The sequence below is a fragment of the Ostrea edulis genome, chromosome 4 (assembly GCF_947568905.1).
Source record: "Ostrea edulis chromosome 4, xbOstEdul1.1, whole genome shotgun sequence".
NCBI classification, from domain to species: Eukaryota; Metazoa; Mollusca; class Bivalvia; order Ostreida; family Ostreidae; genus Ostrea; species Ostrea edulis.
Window position 1 is genome coordinate 71,475,807 of NC_079167.1, and position 16,174 is coordinate 71,491,980.

Sequence of the window (16,174 nt, forward strand, 5' to 3'; positions counted from 1 at the left end):
TATTACTATCTCGATATTTTTTGCTATTAATCTTTTGATGAATTATATAAATTATAATAATTTTAATCCATAATTTTCAAGCTTAGTTTTAAGCTACACAAAAACGAGAGATGTGCTTGAGACTAAGCTTTGAGTTGTGCAGCGGTCACGGGGGATACTCTGAATATGTATCCATTCGCTGCATTTACAACATGAAGACAATTTTTTTTTTTTTGCACTGGATGCAGGGAAATGACCCAGCATCCTTACTTGTGACATTTTCACAATAATAAATATTGTGAAGTACATTGTTCATTTTCTCATCAAATCACCCCTTTAATCTTTAATTGTGATAATAAAATTAGTTTGATCCAAGCAGATGATATTGCTTTCTTTATCTTTAACGAGGAGGAGAAAATTATCTGCTCAGTTTTTCTTGCGGGTAGAGAACACTACATTTGATTTAATGAGTGTGTTATTCCCAATATCAAACACCTAAATAAGCTTTCAAATAATTATAATGAGAAAATGTCCAATCATTGACTGTTCACCCAAAAAGGAAATAAATAAATGAATATTTGTACAAGTATGTTTGTATATGGTGATATTTTATCGACCTTTCTGATCATTAACGAGAGTTACTGTTCTTGTCATAAGCCGTTTCCGGTATGAAATATATAAGAAAATTCCATAAATTATTAAATACTTGGTTTTCAAAAAATACTTTTTATACAAGTATTTAAATCACAATAACATAAAGTGAAAAAATTGGTCATTGGGGGTCCGAAACCAGCCCCCTAAATCCGCCACAGCGAAGACCGACTATTATGTTTCCATTTTCGTTATATGATTTTATGTACGTATCGTATGTTATTCTTTAAATATGCCATGAATTTACACGTTGAAAAAGTGCAACATTAGTTAGATGTTTTCATAGACGTAAAGCACGTCTAAATGATGTTTTGTAAAATGGCTCTTCCCGCCATCAGTAGATAAGGGAAACAACTCCATCCAGCATCTCGTGACGTAAAACCACTTCCCCTTCGCTATGGCGGACTGGATGTACAGAGAATCAGAGTTCAGTTTAACCGTGTTCTGAACGTAAATTTGAACAGGTATGGATAGTAATTTAGTTGTATCATTATTCTTCTCTAAGTTGTGTTTTATGAAGGTTGTACGTGTCGTTTACTGTTTGCTACCGACAGAAATTTACGGAAGCAATTCGGCATCCTCAGTTCAGCTCGGTAGTCTGGAACAGGGAAGTGCTTTTAGTTGTCGTTTTCTTCCTCATTGCCATGCACTTAAAATGGGTTTCATTAATGCTCATTTCCCATCATTTAAAAATATGGAGCTTCAGTCAGCAAGTTTTGCACAAATTAATTTCAATTAAATAATCGTTTACAAAATAAAAAAATGCCCAAACCCGACTTTCCTCTGCTTTTTACAAGTTGATGCATGCTGGACATCCACTCAATAAATTCAGCGAACATGGGTTTCACCCCAAGGCTAAAGGACATTTCCAGCAGACAATATTTATCACATTTCTTATTTAAAAAAGTAAAACAAAAATGCTACCGCGATGAGGCAATGAATGAAAATATATATACATTTATTGATATATAGCAGAACATTTTCAATATTAGAATTTAAAAGTCATTTATTTTTAAAATCATATCCATCCGCAGATAGTAAAGATCATACTTATATGAACAACTGTTGTTATTCTTTCTGACGACAGTAGACATGATTTCTCTGATATCTATAAGCATAATAGACAGAAACAAGGGGATAGGACAGACTGCATATGTATAACCCCCTCGTTCCTACAGAAATTAATATGATATACATTTGTTTTAGTCAGTCCGATCGGACTGGTTAATTTTCTAAAGCATCATTTTGGAAAGTATACTTATGAAATTCTGTGTACACACATTTGGCTTGCTTCGATCTGTAGATATCAGATGAATCTGATTCGTAAATATGAAATCCCACATTTAAGTGTTACAATATTGTCTGAGGCATATTGAGTTTAATTTCATTTTAATAACATCAACAAAATATGTTTAATTATTTCTAGAAAACTGTTGGACTGGTAATTTTTTCTTCGGACTGGTTGAAATTATACCCCATCAGTCTGACTGGACTGGTGACATAAAAAGTTAGCTTCAAGCCCTGTTATGCAGTTTTTCCTTATGCGAACAGGTATGTCTACGTATGACGTCGGTAAAATTTTGGAAGGGACCTATTATACTACACAAATAGCCTGAAATAGGTTAAAAAAAAAATTAATATTTATTGAAAAGGTTTCCACAACTTTTACATGTTAAAAACTTAAAATGCACCATGCGGTTATGTGTTGTAATAAATCATCAGGAAAGAGATGTCTCCTCATAAGAAAAAGGGTTCGAAGAGAAAAGAAAAAATTGAAAATGTATTTCCTTGTGGCTTCTCCTATCCAAAACAATGTTAACATAATTTTCATGAAAAAAGGATGTGTTTATGGTTGCAATCATGGCAGCTGTATCGTGAATATTCTTCAGGAAAAAGGATGACATATTTTGCAGAACTGATTCTTGATTTTCCCCAAAATTTTGTTTTTCACTTTTAATGATCAAAATCTACTGTCTAAGGTATCTAAAAGGTCTAATAAAAAAAAATTAAGGTTAATATATATATTATGACAGAAGCGCATCATAGAGAATTTATTTGTTAGAAAATATATGGTAATTAATCTAAATTTAAGATATATAGCACATATTCTCAAGTATTCTTTTGTAGGTAAAATGTGCGATTTGAAAATTAGATTTCTGTCTGAGCAAAATTAGGATGCTTAAAATTACAAAATTAACATTTCACTAGTTTGTTTGTAAATGGAAACAAAGTTCAAGTCCTTATCCTTGTATCAAGAAGGTCCAAATTTTGGTTTTCAAATGAGTTACATTTTTAATGTTGAACATCATAAATGAAAATTTGTTGTTTTCAAAAAAATGTGAACCAGTCCCTTTAAAGGATATTGTTTGCAATTTTTTTTATATATTTTTTTTAAACTATATTTTATTTACAAAGTGAATGGGATCGGGCAGCAGGCATAGCCTATTTAAGCCCTCTCCCTATTAATTTGCAATTATTTACACAGAAGCTGGTTATGGCCAGTATCGTAGTTGTTGAAATATATAAATCATTGTCAGACATTTGGTCTGATAGAGTTAAAGGTTCTGTCAGACTGAACAAAGTTTTGTCAGACCAGATTTATGTACCTTGCTGTATTAGCGCTAATGTAAATTTTTTTAGCCACTGTGGCTAATTGGGTCCAATTTTCATTAGCCACATTTCATTCTCATTAGCCACACTAAATTCGAGAAAAAAAGGAATTGATATGGTTCAAAGATTTTTATTTGCAAAACACACTGAAACACATACAGTTCTCATCACCATCTGAGGATTGTCAAAAAACACATGGTAAAATCATGATACACGATTTCAAAACGGAAACCTGGTCACAGTGATGTAAGCAAAAGTCACAACTTTATCAGAGTACTTTAGCAAATTTTCTAACAAAACACCATTTACTATTAGATTCTCAGCTATATTGAATAAATGCCTAATTGCATGGCTGGTATAAAGTATATAAAGTGGGCGCATTGTAATGTCATTAATACCCCCTCAATTTTCGAAAATATAATTATAACAATGATAATGTAACAGTGCATTCTCTACCTAGAGTTCCATGCGCTACTCGCACTGTACCTCTGTCAACACTCTATTTACAGAAATCTTGTAAAAGTTTCTAATATCCAACATGTTTTGGGCTAAATATTTAGTTGTATTATGAAATGCTTTTGGTGCAATTAAATTGATGCTTACTGTAAATTGCTGCTGTTTCCTGATCCTAAATTTGGAACTACTTTGTATTATGCGTATGAATGTAGGATATACACGTACGTGGTGGAGATTTAATGTAAACATGGAATCAAAAATAAGAAAGGTTGTGAAAATACCGTAAAACATGTAAAATAAGAGACAAATAGCTAAATGGTAAAAATGTACTTTAAAAAGTGACAGTGGGCTATGGAAAGAACCTGACGTATCACCTGTTGCCTGAACTCTTAAAGGGAAAGGAAACGAGAATGACTGTTTATATCATGTGATTATATTGTCACGTGATTCCAAGCGTTGACAGAGGTGTAAATGAAGCTTGCGTAACGCACAATTTGGTTAGAGAATGGAGAAAACGTAGAGATACCTCCAACCGGAAATGAATTCGAACCTAGGATTGTCCGCACACCTTATACGGACCATGGTTTGCTACATGTATACAAATTAAATCCTCTATCTGAAATGTTCGTTCCCTCTGTTCTCTAATTATCAATTATGGTGACGTTTTCATATGAGTGAAAGATTCTCGTGTGGGATGTTAAAACAATCTACAATCAATGAATTGATCACGGTCACATTTTTTTTTCAAGATCAGTAGTTGATTTGGCACATTCTGATATACCCGCCACCTTCCGTTAAATCATTCGTCAAACTCAACAGACTCCGTCACGAATGACGGAAACATCAAAATAAAAAGTCAAGATCGGAATTCGAAGTACAAAGTAGAAATGAAAGTAGAAAAATCTTGTTCGCCAAAGTGGCAAGTAAGGCATGAAATTAATTCGCCACATGCAGTTTACTTTCGCCATTGGCAAAGTGGCGATCAGCTAGTGCTTAACACAGCCTTGTATTGCATAAAAATAAAGAAGAAAACAGAACTGCACCAAATGCCTTTTCTTACAGCAATTCATCTCCCTTCCATATCCAGCCAAACACAATCATTTTTCAACCATCTTGGAACTCATGAACACCACAGAAGCCTTTTTATTTTTTAAGTGGTCCAGGTTCAACAATTTTTCTTTTCTTACCAAGTTGTTTGTTTGTCAGGAATTTCCCCCTTATATTGAGATGTCACCAGCTGTAGGTGAAATACATGTACAACAAATTTAGATCTTTGCTCTGTACTGTGACTGAAGGTTGTAGTAGTGAGGCTTCTTTAACGTGTAAATACTTGCCGCTACATGGGAGGTCATATCTGAAAGACCTGTGACTCTCGCTGCGAAATGCCGAGCATTTGACGAGGTTTGATGTGGCTATGGCACGAGCAGAACTTGAACTCAAGACCTTCCAGTTTCAAAGGGAACACTCTACCATGACCGGTCTTTTCTTATTGGGTAGATAGCCTTTCACAAATTTGATTGGCCATGTGGCCATGTTGTTTGAATGACCTTCACTAGCGCTTCCTGAACCCCGAGCTCTAAGATAATCGGATCACACCCGATATTTTCAAATGGTCATTTAGACTAACGTTTTCTAGCAAGTTATCGGTCCAAAGAATTTTTTTACCAGCCTTGCCGACAGGACCAACAGTTTTTGATAACTCTGCAGTATTCAGGCTACTTTAATAGAAAAGTGGTGTATAAAATATATTGATATATCACATGCAACACAAATACTTTATGTTCAATTACAAGGAAAAATTTAAACTTCAGCATTTCTGTTTTTATCCTCCCTTGAGTACATTGATTTGTAAGTATCATCAACTTGTAACAGTATGTTCAATACTTTGATTTGTCGTGGGGGCTTTTATTTGTGTCACAAATTGTGTGGGTTTTTTTTCGAATGGGGGGGAAGGGGGGGGGGGGTCGTATTCATAGAACTTAGATTTATTGTACCAAAACTTTAAATCTCATGGCTATAAGTATCTACCAAATATGAATGAAATTAGATCTATTTTTAAAATTGTGATATATAAACAGTAAAAAAAAAACACAACAAAACAACATTACTTTAATTTTAGCCTGCACAACTAAAATTGTTAATATCATGAACTTTTTAGATATATATTCTTTTTATGATGTCCCCTCATTTCTTTTTTCTCTCTATGAATTGTTGCTATATATTTATAAGCTTACTGATAAAAATTCGGGTTCCTGTAATTAAAGCTGCATATTGATCTGTTCAAATGTTTTCGTGCCGATACACGGTCAGTACATCAGCAGCAGCAACAAACACTGCCACACCTACGTGTTCCAAGTACAAAAAAAAACCAACTTCCATTTTCCTACTTGATATTTTAACAGCATTATAGATTACCTCGCCACAAAGACAGAAATTGTACGACCTTGTATTTCATTCAATAGGGGGCGTTTTGTACCATCACTCACAATCATGATATCAGAAAATCAATCACTTTTAGTTTTCTGATGTATCAATGATGTAAAGGGTATTCAATGCAAAATTGTTGACTACTGTATTAAATATTAAGATGTTTTGTGTTGACTCAGCAATTAAATACATGTATTTCTTCCTCATTGTAAACCTAACACATAAATGCATTTAAAGTATTGCCGTGTACAGGGTTATAGTGACTACTTATACCAGCTGATGGTGAAGAGAGGTAGGAAGTGGAGTAACTAGTAATAATGTGTGTTATCTAATATTGATTTAACCAGAACAAAGTTTAAATTGGCAAACAATGCATTTGATGTCAAAATATTGACTAAATTAATCTGGGCAGCCTGACTGTATTTCATATTTGTAAACATTGTGTTTAGTTATTTCTCCAATTACAGCAAACTTTCCTAACCCATATATAAATATTTCACTTCTCTGTAAGTATTAAATCTAGGTGGAATAATTGCATAATGATATTATACTTAGTCATTGAATCGATGTATCTACACTTTTTAGCTCATCTGAATGGAAAGCTCAAATTAATTTAGCTTTTCTGTTATGAATTTTTCTGTTTTTTTTTTTTTTTTTTTTTGAAAAACATTTCACATTTTTTACTTCTTAGGATCCTTGGGTGAAGGGGTTTCAATTTTGTTCAAATCAAGGGCCATGTCGAAGTTGAAGGGGATTAACAGATAGTGAAAAAGGGGTAGGGTGTTCTAGCTTTTAAAAAGAAGGCAGAAAAGCTGAAATAATCCAAAGGCTTATATATGCTAAAGATTTAAGTGATGGGACCACTATTGGGGGTCAAAAGTTTAACTTCGGTTGTGTATCATTCTATGGGGAAAATCAAAGAAAATCTTTTCAAGAACCAGACAAATTGATATGCAAGCATCCTCTTGTATTGTAGATTCTGATTTATTCATGCCATGACCCCTGAAACTAGGGTGATGACCCCTGAAGCTAGGGTGATGTCATAATGATCGTAGGTGTCCAAAGTTAAACATTGTTTTGTGTATTTGGAAATCCTTGGGTTTTTTTCCGGTAACATTAGAGTGTACATATTATCAAATTGATAATTAAGCATCCTCATCTAGTGCTGTTTCATATTCGCTCATTCCATAACATCCAGGGCCAGGATGGGACCATAATAGGGGGTTCAGACTTTGAACACTGGATTTAAGAGATAATTTTTCCAAAATTTTCTTCTTTCAAAAACTAGAAGGGCACAGGTTGTTATATCAATATGCAGTTATCCTCGTGTACTTTTGAGTTTTGAGGTTATTTTAGGCTTGTTGAAATTCAGATATTATAACTGCCAGATGGAAGAGGTGGGGTGAAAATAGGATTAAAAATTCTTAATACATACTAGCTGCAGATAATATGTACAAGAGTGCTTATATTGTTAATTGATGCACATTGGCAACCTCATAGAGTAGACAGATTAATTTGTTTGCTTTCTTGTCTCTTGGTGTTCAGCTTAGTGAGCAATATGACCCATTAGATTGATTGATTGTATCTTGCTTAACGTCTCTCTGGAGAATTTTTCATTCATATGGAGACGTCACCAAGACCGGTGAAGGGCTTCAAATTTAGGCCTTAGTATACTTGGCACTTACGGCCATTGAGCAGTGAGGGTTCTTTAGCGTTCATTAGATAAGTGTTTTCTTTGACAGATGGTCATTTGAATAAATGAATCAGTAAATTTTACCACTCAGTCTCTAAACAACTAAACAGAAATTGTGTACCTTCCCTTTCTTAAAAAGTAAAAAGAACAGAGGAGGGGGGTAGGCAAAATAGTACATGTATATGTAAAACTACTAAGACATTATGTCCTGTAGGTTGGGGAATTTACTAAAACAGACTGAAAAAAACCCCCTGAAATTTAGTTTTCCACTCGGTGTATATACTGGATTACTCTTTTTTTCAAAAATAGAAAGTAATGTAATACCAGAGGCAACATAATATACACTGCTGGTGAAATCCAGTAAAAACAGCACTTAGCAGTCTCTCCTTGGTAGAGGCGGGTAAGTGGTGAATATTTTTTTTATTTTGTTTCCTTGTTTTAAAGACTTGACACTCTAATTTATTTACAGCTTATCTTAAATGCCCATGTTATTTCTTTATGTCCCTATTCTAGATTTTCTTTATTCATTAGAATAAACTTTTGTTATCTGTGCGACCTGCAGCTGACATGTCCCCACCATTTTCTTGAACTTCCTTACATAATGTGTTTGTTTAAATTCCACTCAAGAACTCGTTCATACTCAACATATAATATATACTTTGTACATCAAATTGTAAACAACAGGACATCGTTCTTGATTTAACTCTTTATTTTGCTATATTTTCGTTATCATAACACTGTGTAATATGCATTTATAGTGTTCATTAAATGATAGGATCCATACTTCATGCGCTTTATTATAGATCCCAGTCTATGCGAAAGTTTTTTGGACCACACAGGACATTCGGTCCAGTGTAATCAATGAACACACAGGACCGAACCAAATTTTGTCAGTCCGAAAAACCTAATGTAAAAATGTGAAACACATGAAAATGCCATGGTCGGCCATTTTCCCAATCCGTACGTATTGAATCTTCTCACAGGTTGTTTCGACTCGTAGTCCTTATTCTTCTCTTGTTTAGGCCTAACAGTTTTTCTTTTACCCGGGATCGCTCCCACATAATACTTTAGACGGTCCATGCAGTTTTAATCACATTCATTTACGTATTTGGATTTGTGCAATATTTTTTACTTATAACAAACATTTAAATGACTCCGTGTCAAAATAGTAAAGCTCAAAACCGGACACTGAGACATCGGACATTCCGGTCCGGTGTAAAAAAAATGACACATCGGACCTGAGGCACTGCACATCGGTCAGGTCCGACGGTCTGATGTCTTTCGCATAGACTGAGATCCATGTAACGACACAGTGACTGGACTACACACGTGTGAGATGGAATTGCCAGATGTTTTCTGTCAGTGTTGTAGCATTGTTGCAAAACATTGGAGTCCACACATGCTCTCTCAAATGATGATGGAGAGAATTGACGAGAAGCACCGTTGGGTTACCAATGATGGTGTTGTAGAAATAAGACTGAATTTGTGATCAGTGTGCCATGACTTATTTACTGGTGTGGAAACCTCCTCTGATCAGGCCAAAAAAATGTGTTTATGATCACCCGACCGACTCTATATTTTTAGCCCCAACCTTAAATTTTTTTATTGGAAAATCTATAATATTTCGGAAATTTTGACTCCTTTTGGCTATTACGCCACTATAAAAAAGGCGGCATCCACCTTTGGGGGGGTGGGGGTAATTGAAAACGGCAAATATTTCATCTCTGAGCTTCAAAGAATGTTCCCTCCTGAAAGAGTCGATAAGTGTCATTGCACCATTTCAAATTCCACGGCATTTATAGATATTTTCCGCCAATATCATGACTTCAGTTTATAGAACCCATGGGAATCCGGGCTAGAATAGGTCCTCAGTACCCCTGCTTGTCGTAAGAGGTGACTAAAGGGGCGGTCCTTTTGATGAGACCGCTAAAACCGAGGCTCATTGTCACAGCAGGTACAGGGCTCGAAATTAGCGAGAAATACTCGCAAAATGTGAGTACATTTGAAATATAGCGAGTAAAAGTAGTGGACACTCGAAAATCTTAGCAAGTGGTGATTTACAAACTATGATCGTATCATATCCATTTTATACGGTGATGTGCTATTCGCTTTTCTTAAACTTGCACTCTGAATCATACAAACGCTTACATGAACGACCGATTTCAACAACCGTTTCCATCAGGATTTTTCTTTTATGATTTTTTTAAGAAACTCGGAGTCAAACAAATCGCATGATGATGAAAAATATAGACACGAGTCCTGTTCACATCTATAGGGGTGATTAAATTGAATTCAAAGTATGAGGTTTTTGTTATTCATTTATCTAAAAAAAAAAAAAAAAAATCGGAGTCTTATGTTTTACCAAGTCTTCCGGTAGTCATTTTTATCAGAATCATGAGAATGTCCTATCTAAATTAATTTATTGTCATATTGAGGTCGGGTTGTATTGATGACATGAGTGCACTGCTCACCGCGTAGACGATTATAAAAAAAAGTTCATGGGGCTCGTGATCGTACTGCTTATAAAACCATAAGTCCGGGATTCGCTTTAAAAAATCATTAGTGACAACCCTGATGTGGCATGAAATTGAAAGACTGAATCTGGACCTGTGGTAAACAGGTTGTGGATTAGAGGTGCGATAATCAAGAGACCTAAACATTGCACCATATGACTTACGTAACTTAATGTCCCGTGTCCGAACGATGCCTGTTGACTCACAAGGCTCAGTAATGATGGGGGAAAATCATTGATTTAAAAAAAAACAGGAAAAAAAGAGCACTGCTTCATTATTTTTTATTTTAGCTTGTAGGTTTTCATTTTAGCCTGTGGATTTTTAACCCACAGGCTAAACTTAGCCTGTGGTAGAAAAAGTTAATTTCAACCCCTGAGGTATGGTACAAAAATGATCCTCCCTGCTCAAAGACCGTAAACATCGACCATGGGCCTTTCTACAGCCCTTCACCAGCATTGGTGACGTCTCCATACAAGTGAAAAATTCTCGGATGAATGTATAAAGTTGTGGGGAAATTGCATGAGATAACACTCCCTGGCTGTTGTGAGGTTGTTTAAAACTGTCAAGATATACAAGTACACAAATATAGCACACACAAAAATCCGACTTATCGACCCTATTTGTTTTTCAAGCAAGTTACCATAATCGCACAGATATATTTTGGGGTCTCATACAAGTTTTTCAAAACTAAGATGTTTGTTTCTGTTTTTTTAATTTGAAATAACTAAAACAAAATTTAAACTTCAGTCCCTTCACTGACACAGTGAAGGGACTGAAGTTTAAATTTTGTTTTAGTTATTTCTAATACCCAATCTACTTTTACAAAGTTTGATTAAGAATTATTTTTAGAGATAAACATTGTCTATCAATGGCTTTGATAAGAGGGACTCTGCTAGATAATGAGATATGTCAGAACGTGATTAGTCAAACATCACTAATCTCCTAAACAGCCGAGGAAAATTACTGAATGATAGTCCGGAAGTGAATTACTGATTATAAAGTGATTATCTTAATCAACATTGAATATGCAAGGGCTTATTACGTTCTTGTCAGAATTTTTACAACCTCATACCGAATTGTGGGGTCTTTGGACAGCATAAAAACCATGTCTATTATATAGAGGTTTGTTAAGAAATGGTTTTGTACTTTTATATTCCAACGTAATAAGCAGTTTAATGTAATAAACAATTCACTTAAAAATGAGGTTCCACTGTACTGTGTCAGTTCAAACATTAACATGTTTAGCAGCTTTCTCTTTGTATATTTCCAATATGATGTTATTTGGCATTAGACTGCTATAGTCTTTTCCCACTGTTCGTGCTCATTCTCCAAGGCAATAAAATAAATGTCTAAATCATCGTCACTATCGATCTCTGGTATTAACAAAGTCAATGGAAAGTATACCTGAGTCATGACATTGTGTTCAAATTTTGTTTTAGACATAATTAAATACATGTATTATATAAAATAATTTTTTTTTTTAAATTTCAGCCACTCTCAATTTTGTAACCAGAAAGGATAAAATTTTCTTACAACTTTTTTTTTATTTTGATCTTTTTCTGCCTCCAGAACTGTCTTGGACTTCAGGCTTTAGCTGTTGTTTTCAAAAACTCACATTAATCACATTTGTCAGTCTCAACTTGAAAATTGCCACCCACTTGTTAAAGAAATGTTTTTGTTCATCTTTCTAGAGGATAACTTATGTGACTTTTTTTTTGTAGCAGTGACACAATGCTGTGAAAGCTAGCTTAATTTGCTAGAATTTTTACTCTGGCACCTCTGAGGATTTGCTCTGTTAGATTGAATTTACTGTAAAAGAGAAGAAAAAAAATTCTTGTCTTTCCCTTGTGCTACCGTGTATAGCTCCACGTTGTGGTGCTCTTATTTGGATTCAGATTTGTGTGATTTGTCTCACAACAGGAATATTCTGTGTCCATAGTCTGCAACAGGATGTGGAGAAACCTGATTTAGATGTACTTAAAATCTAACATACATCGAAAAACTACAAGTTATTAACTGAATATTACGGGAGGGAGGGGAGGAACCCACCCAAGGTCTTTGTGCGGTGAAAGAGGACTGAGTTTGCAAGTGTTGTTTTGCAGACTGTATCTGGGCCTTGCCATTTATATCCTCACTCACTCTTCCTTCCTCTACTCCTCCTTAAATTCAGCTTTAAGGATTTCTTACTTCATTATTATCAGAGATTAAAGCTATACTGAATAGCACTGGCATTTACCTGAAATATGTCTTTATTTTGGCAACATTAACAAGGTAATACTGTACTAGTGTTTTATTTTTCATTAGCAGTTCAGAATGTTCAGTCCATCATAAACTTGATAATAAGGAGACATGAGTCCATTCTCTGTATAAGGTTGAGGCTGATCAATTCTACAGAACAGCAATGGCTGAATGGATATCAGGCTATGGTCTCTACTAGACTGGTATCTTATTAGGGGATGGCAGACGCGTACACTTGTTTTCAGTTCATAGGTGGCGGTTATCCTGAAATATGAAAACCCAGCTAGTGACAAAAGGTGCTGCAGTTATGCTTTCTTTAGTTAATAATTTCAAATTATCAGTCATTATTACCATTAACCTTCAATGTCACAAAATCTAGTATTTGCACTGAAGGGGAATAAAGAGGGTTAAAAATCTTCATTTAATTAAAAAAGCATTGTGGCCTATTTGTGTGTGTGTGTGCATGGATCAGTCTCTCAATTCTGCATTTAAGATTTAGGTCATCCTGTAAGTATTATCACTGTGTTTGTCTGGCAATATAGCAAATTACGAAATTATGTACAGCAAATTACAAAAATACAACAAATTACAAAATTACTTCTATAGCAAATTACGAAAGCACAATTGGATTTTCGATTGCTTGTAGGTTATAGGAAGTGGTCTGCAAGTTATCAGTTAGATTATGAAGTTACTCAGCTATGACATGTGTCCTGCAGTTATACCTGAGCTTTATTCAAAGCTCTGAATTATCCTTTCCATGTAGGCTACATTTCTTAAAACTACTTACACAAAGTTACATGTACTGAGATTTTAAGAACTGCTTAAAATAACAGTGAGACCCCTTGAGGTAAGTAGGCATAGCTAATGAAATAGAACATGACACCATGGATGAGTTGGATAAGGAAAGGGAAGATTTGTTCCTAAACCATATATACCCAATATTTTACTCCAGAAGGTTTTTGCAATTAAATGATTATCAAAAATCTGTGGATTATATGCGAGAAAACTGGGGTTCTTCTCGTGCGGATATCTAGACACATAGGTAACATTGTTAGATAAATTTACATCTTCAATATTTTGGTGTTTGATATCTTTAGAAGTTGTAATGATAACCGTATCCTCAGGAATGCACTGCAGTTGTAAACAATTCAAGAATGGATGCTGACCTATTTGATAAATATTGTATGCCTATTTTAGTGGATGGGAATTCTGACAGAAATTGAAGTACATGTAGAATGTAAATATAAGAAATAAATTTCATTTTTAAAAATATACAAAGTATGCTGGAATGTATATTGTGTATTTTCAAAAATAAAATTGATTTCTTTAATGTACTTTATATATGTTGGGAAAACTTGAGCATAATCTATCTAACAATCTATTGGTATGATTTTGTTATGTATCATAATTATTTCTTGTCAGCATTGAGATATTCTATCATGCCTTCAACTTTGGGATTCTAGTACTAGCTAGGGTGATTTATGAGGGTTCATATGGTGAAAATGCATTATCTAATTTTTTCCCCTAAATGTTTTCCTGACTTTTGAACATCATTCTGAGTAATAATAATGATAAAGAGAGAAGCCTGACCATAAAATTGGGAAATTCATGACCCCTAGATTAGGGGGAGGGGGGTTTGGTGCTAGGGTGGGGCTATATGGCTCATTAAGGTCTCCCGGGTCACTTGTGGAATAATTTGACCGAAATTTTTAACTCTGTACCACTGCTGTGTAAAATAAAATCGGTGAAACTGATGGAGACAGAGATATATGAATCACCAAATCGTTTCCGTTTCATTCTTCTGTGTATCGGTATTGATCTGCTTAATGCATTTTGTTAATGACATTTTTTTTTTACATTGAAAGTTGGTTTTCTCAAACATACATGGGTGAAATTGTTTCATGTTTGCACAGTTGTTTGCATTTTTAAAATGATAGAAGTTTTTGCTTTAGGGAAAATAGGTTATCAACTTAATGCAAGTTAAATTCTGTTAAACTTGCACAGTTAAGGTTGAATTGTTTTTCACACTGAGAGTACAGTGATATCGATGTCATGTTTTGATCAGAAAATTTTGATTGCCGATTTGCCTACTTCTCTGAATTGAATGAATTGTATGAATTCATCAGTTTATTCGAATGATTTTAATAGAATACTTTTCATTCTTAAAATTTTATAACTCATATTTTATCCTCAATTTTCACATATTTGCATTCATATAAACAATTTCCATCACAGATGGACAGTTTCATTAATTTCCCCATTATCCACACTAATTGAACCATTGTAATGAGCACACAGTATTCAGGTGGCAATACACATCAGTTTCAATTCAAATTGTACATATAGATAGCTAATGAAGGAAAATAAAGTGAAGAGAGACTGCAGAGGAATAGGGATGCAGTATGCTTCCTTGTAGTACAAGTACCGTACAGCAGGGTTTTTCCGCAGGGTGATAAATTTGTTAGCGGTTAGATAGCTTTTCACCAAAATTTCACTTGCCAAATATGCACCCGAATGCGACTTCAGTATTTGCAAGAGAGATAACTCTTTCTTGTCCACCGAAAATTTATTCCGCTAAAATTATTAGCATACCTTTGAGCCATCATATCACAAAATTTCAGACCTGAGAAAAAAAACCATGCTATACGGTATTATAAAATGTATATATTGCCAAAGTCAATCAGTATAGATAAGGAATTACTTTGTTTAATGTTTGCTTGGGTTTTAATTGTGGTAGTAAGATGTTGAATAGGTGTTTTGATTTTGAGTTGACATGTTGTCCTCTTCCACTTCGTTGATTTAGTGTCCATTATGTGTTGTTTTAATGTCTATAAAGTCAGGTTACATTGTCCACTTTGATTGGATAGAGTGAATTTCAAATAACAGGGACAAAACTCTACTACGGTAAAATTGTTACAGACTTGTGTAGGAGTTGTCTCTCTTTGTACAAAAAAAAAATCTGTCCGACATACTTCCTTAATATGATAATGCATCTAAGAATAAGGAAAATTATTTTAAGGAACTAATCTTATCAATAGAATAATTTTGTTTGTTCATCAAAAATGTGTAGGTTTGATCAATATTCAACAGGTGTGTGTATATATCTGACAAGGTAATGCATTCTTTGTAAATGTGAGTTATGTCACTTTCTCTTTTGAATGGAGATTATCTGTACATATGATGTATTTTAAATATATTAAGGTCAAATAAGGATCTGGTCATGAGAAATCATATTTTTAGGTTTATTACATAGGTCCAATAAAGATCTGGTCAGAAGAAATCAGATATTTAGGTTTATTTATCACAGATCTGGTTACAAGAACTGGAATATATAGGTTTTATTAAATGTTGTTTTGCCATGTAGATAGAGGTGTGAAGAAGTCCAGTGTAGGGTGAGATAACAAACTGCTTAACCTATAAACAACAATTAGAGAAGACCTGGATTCTGTTCTCTGTAGTGCAGTTAAGAACACCAAGTACAATGCTTTCAGAAAAATGTTCAAGTTTCCGTCAAGAATATAAAGATCTTGTAGATGCAGCAATACTGCAGTTTTCATGTTTAAGTCGGAGGTTACAAGTCAAGGTCATTACGTATACAAATTGTACA

At 34.3% G+C, this 16,174-nt stretch overlaps 1 protein-coding gene across 3 annotated transcripts in view; it reads left to right on the forward strand.

The window, feature by feature from the left end:
- The first annotated feature begins 985 nt into the window (after positions 1 to 985).
- The window catches only part of LOC125669491 (phosphatidylinositol 3-kinase regulatory subunit alpha-like), a 60,492-nt gene continuing 45,303 nt past the window's right edge, over positions 986 to 16,174 (forward strand). Inside the window, exon 1 of one of the 3 annotated variants that reach the window (XM_048904023.2) lies at positions 986 to 1,094. The gene's annotated coding sequence lies outside the window, so the exon portion shown is untranslated. Of the gene's footprint in view, positions 1,095 to 2,061; positions 2,182 to 13,501; positions 13,610 to 16,174 lie in introns of those variants that run through there. The other 2 variants (XM_056163678.1, XM_056163679.1) reach the window with 2 other exon arrangements.